We start from the raw sequence: 5017 nt of genomic DNA on the forward strand, positions 1-5017 counted from the left end.
AAAACCCCTCTGTCTTTAGTTGTATATATTTTTACTGCATGCCATGATTCAACACTTTACACACTCTGATTATGTCACACATATTGATGCTTAAAAGTCCAATAATGATGCTTTTAAACATTAGTATTACAAAAAGCTAGCACGCTAAGCTCTAAGAAATGCACTTTTGTGATGTATTTTACATGCCGGAGCGCTTTTGCAACTTTTCTAAATATAAAACTGCACTTTGCAGAGTGTGTGTTTTTGTAAAACCACCACCTGTTCAGTGTTAGATTTCTTCTTCAGCCCGTCTGCGTTATATAAGCTCAGATGAACTGCACTGTAGGAGCAGCCGTGTACGTGCACGGGGAAAACGTAGCGTGCACTCCGAAGATAGTTAAAGCAAGCATAGAGACTGACAGACACACAGAAACATTGAACTGATTCCATCCCCAGAGCACAGCCAGACTTGGAGGTTTTAGTTCTTTTTGTTTTTTTCCAGAGGTTGGTTTTTAGTTCGCCTGCTTTGGCCGTGAATTGTCCACCACTTGACTCGCTTCTCTTCTGCAACTCCAGGGGTTGACGGGAGTACTGGAGTTTGAGACTATCACGTTCACCCCTTCAACAAATATCAAGTCAAATCTACTCTTACACTTGGTTTCTAGCCGGTTGTCTTCTGTGCCGCTGTCACACAATCTCTCCCTCTTACATTTCTCTCTTTTGTTCTCTCCTGCATCTCAGCGTGTCTCTCTCTACTGCTTTAGGAATTTTTCTCCCTTTGAATTTTGATTCCTCCCCAGTGTCTGCGCTCTCCTCCCACCTTCTCCAAAACTCTCTTTTCCCTTTTTCCCCTCGTATCTCTGCCTCCTTGTGCGCGTCTCACTGATGCTCTCTGTCTTCTTTCCTCCCTTGATGTTTCTTTCTGTTTGTCTCTTGATTCGTCTCACACAATCTAGCGCCGGTTTTGATCTCGCTATACCTCTCTCTTTTCCCTCCGTCTTCCTCCCTTTCACGCGCGTACACTCCGACTGTCTTCTTTCCTCGTGGGCTGCCTGCAGATCAGAGTTGGCATGTCTCTCAGTAAGCTGCAAAGTTACCAAGCTCCTTGATTCATACCAGCTATCTGGGTGACCCATTTCTGCACAAACTCACACATTTTAATGCTGTGAAATGAAGTACTATAAAGTGTTTCACCGCATTAGTTCCACAGTACACTCATACTACCACAATGTGGTTCGCTCTCTGCTGTACGTCTACAAATTGAGCTCCTGCACCTAAAACCGGAGGTCCACCATGTAGGAGTAGACAGAACATGTTAAACTAGTTAAAACTCTGGTGGGTAAACACATTTTCCATTAGCTCCCACCAGGGAATGAAACTCTATTTGCTGGAACTTTTTTACAAAAACACGCAGCCAAAGGAAGTAGAACTGAGCTACATTAAATATGCTCCTTCAGATCACTGCCTTGACCAAGACGGCCCCTAAAATATACTTTAAACACAACTGTCTCTCACAGCACTGACTATAAAACAAAAAAACGTTGCTTCATTATTCATACAACAGCTTCAATGATAAACCCATCCTGTGGGTGTTTTGCTTTATTTATGGGGACGCCATGCTGTGAATCACTGATTTGTTCTTGAAACGGCTTAACAGTGAGATTAAAGCTTGTGTACAGTTCACATGTTCAGCCATATTGACCATTTCTTGCAACCTTTAGGCAGCAGTTATAGATTTTATAGTCGCCTAAAATCTTGGTTGCTTTGCAGATGAGCGTATAATTAATGCATGTGGGACACTTTGCATTGCTGAAGCGGAAATTAAACAATGCTGTTTTGTGTTTGGGTCCAACTTCAATTACAATCCTGGATTTTTTTGCACACTCAGATGCTGTGTTCATGTAAAAAAAAAAAAAAATAGGGATGAGATACTAGGAGGTAGGATCCTCCCCTGATCAGGTGTTCTCAAACTTGTCCCCTGTGATGAGGAGCACTGCCTGGGAGATTTTAATATTATTCAATGCAGAACTGGGACACTACACATCTCTTAGCAGAAATGCAGACCCTCACTGCACTGACTCCTGTTGGCTTACACTAAAATTATCTCTAAAAAAAAAAAAAATAGTTGTCACCCCTGCTGGAACCAAGAATCCCATTCTGGGGAGTCGCTGTAATATATTAAATGTTGTGTAATTGTAGATAATTGGGTGCCAGTGAGCAGACACCCCACCCACCTTCCCATCCACATCCACCGGCCCTGACCTGCCGCTGCGAAGTGAGACGTCGCCGGATCGACTCCCTGTTCGGGGCAGCGGGAGAGTCAGAGGAAATAACGAGGCACAACAAACAAGAAGGGCGTAGAGAATAACAGGAAGGACGTGGGTATGCTGCTGACTGGATGGATGGAGGGAGATGTGAAGACAAACGAGGGATAAGGACGCGGTTCTTGTGCGCTGCTGCTGCTGCTGCGTTTCCGGAGCCTCGGTGCCTTCAGAGGATGCTGCAGCTCAAGAGGCGCCGCGATCAGCAGCTCGTAATCCGAGCAGCCCTCCTCAGCGGCATCTCCCTGTGATTAACGCTGGGAGACGAGCAGACGAGAAGAAGAAGCGGGGAGGCTTTACGAGGTTTTCTCTGAGCATCTGAGAGGATTTTTATTTTTATTTTATTTTTGCGCGCAGCTCCCTTCAGTCGCATCACTGCCGACTTCTGTTGAGGCGCAAAGGAGGGAGAGAGAGGAGGGAAAAAACAGAAGACACACTTGATATTCTCCTCGCTGTTAAATTATTTATCTGTTCCTCAAGCTCAACATATGCTGGAGTCTTTGTCTTACATCTTCCGTGCATGATTGTTAAAGCCAGCCGAGGAGAAGTGGCGGGGACGCGGATGACAGCCGATGGCCAGGCGCCCCAAATCTGCTCAGAAGGGGGATGCAACCTAAAATAACCCCAGTGTCAAATGGTAAGAGGGCAGATTCGGGAGCGCAAATCAGTGCACCGGTTCGGGATTGCGGGGGGACATCTCTCTGTGGGCTTTTTTTTTTGCTGTTAAAGGTCTTCTGCCTCATGTTGTGAATTCTCCTCCGCAGCTTTCCGCGCATCGCCAGCCGAGGCAGCCCTGAATCTGCGACACGTCCGCGGCTTCTCCCCGCGCCGCCCCCCGCCGCCCCCCTCAGCGCCCGGAGCCCGGACACCGGCGACTTTTTAATGGCTTTTGTGTTCAGGAGATGGAGGGTTTTTCTGGTGCTGAACGTGCTCGCCGTGGCCGGCTTCATGACTTTCTGGGCCAAGTGCAACACACGCAGCGTCCAAGCCGCCGGTCCGGAGGCTCCGGCTGACGGGAAGAGGCCCCGGGGCAACGGGACGGCGCAGGGGCCCAGCATCAGCCACGAGGTGCTGCTCAAGAGGCTCAGCTCGCTGGAGGACGTGGTGTACCGGCAGTTAAACGGTAAAGAGCCGTGTGTCATCCACCTGTCAAGCTGATTTCCTTCTAGCGATCTGCAGAAGACTGACTTTGCATAAAGAAATGTTGGAGATGAATGCGTAAAAAGGCGCAACAGTGAGATTAACGCTTGTTTACATGTCAGGAGTGCAGGTTTAGGGCATTTTTGAGGTGCAGTTATAGATTTAATTCAGTCATCTATTCCCTGATATAGAAATGTTGAAGAATATTGAGAAGAAAGAAGCTTGAATACGGTTCAAAAGTACAATTTGAAGCCATAGTGACCATTTCTTGCAACTTCAGGCAGCAATTATAGATTTTTTTTGTGATGTAGTCTGTCTTTACATTGACTACCCATGATAGAGAAATGTTAGAGAGCAATGAGTAAAAAGAAAAAAAGGCTTAACAGTGAGATTAAAGCTTGTTTTCGTGTCAAAAGTACAAGTTTAAGTCATGTTGATGCAGCAATTATAGATTATCTTTAGTGATCTAGTTTGAATTTTCATTTGCTTTAGAAATGTTAAATACTAATGACTAGAAATCAAAGCTTGAACACGGTTCAAAAGTACAGTTTGAAGCCATATTGACCATTTCTTGCAACTTCAGGCAGCAGTTATAGATTTTTGTTTTTGTGATGTAGTCTGACTTTAACATTGAGCACATAGAGAAATGTTAGAGTGAAAAAAGCTTGTGTGCTGTTCAAAAGTAGAATTTTACACTGAGGCAGCAGTTATAGATGACTTCAGTGATCTAGTCTGACTTTTTATTTCATTGACCTTCCCTCATATAGAAATGTTAAATGAGTGGCAAACAGAGATAGAGCTGCATTCACCTCCACGTCACCACGATGGCCCTTAAAACCTGCTGTGCAACTTAAACAAACCTGTTCTTTATCTAACTGACTGTAAATCAAAAACTTGTTTTATAATGCAAGCTTTAGTGATCAAACCGCCTCGTGGGTGTTTCTGCTTTATTTATAGTGCTGTGAATTACTGATTCGTTCTTTCAGAGGCTTAACGGTGACATTAAAGCTTGTGTTTGGTTCAAAAGTACAATTTGAAGGCACATTGGCCATTGCTCGCAACTTCGGGCAGAAAATCGATTTTTTTAGTGAACCGCTCTGACTTTTCATTGACTTTCCCTGATATAGAAACGTTAGAGAGTCATAAGTGTGGAAAAAAACAACCGAAAAACTGCCAGAGATGAAGCTGCATTAAATCTGCTCCTCCACATGGCAAAAGCCTCCAGGAGGATGAAAAAAATTCACCAGGTTTGTGTCAAGTGTAATGAGAAACAGACATACAGTTCTTATTATTTTTAATATTTTTACTATGACGACAAGCCCTTCTTGTCTTTCAGATTCTTCTTAAGCACATCAAACGGCTCTTATGACGTCGTAAAGATCCAAGAATCTCTCTCTCTGAAAGACAGAAGGGCTGCCGTCAGCCCTTCACAGGGTGTGATACCAGGACGGTCCTCACAACATACAGTACCACTATTTATTGTAGAACTGACCCTACATCAAGAACACTGTCTTATTTTGTACACAAGAGCTTTAGTAATAACCCCATCCTGTGGGTGTTTCTGCTTTATTTATAGT

The sequence above is a fragment of the Stegastes partitus genome, unplaced genomic scaffold (genome assembly GCF_000690725.1).
Source record: "Stegastes partitus isolate 25-593 unplaced genomic scaffold, Stegastes_partitus-1.0.2 Scaffold1164, whole genome shotgun sequence".
Lineage (NCBI taxonomy): Eukaryota > Metazoa > Chordata > Actinopteri > Pomacentridae > Stegastes > Stegastes partitus.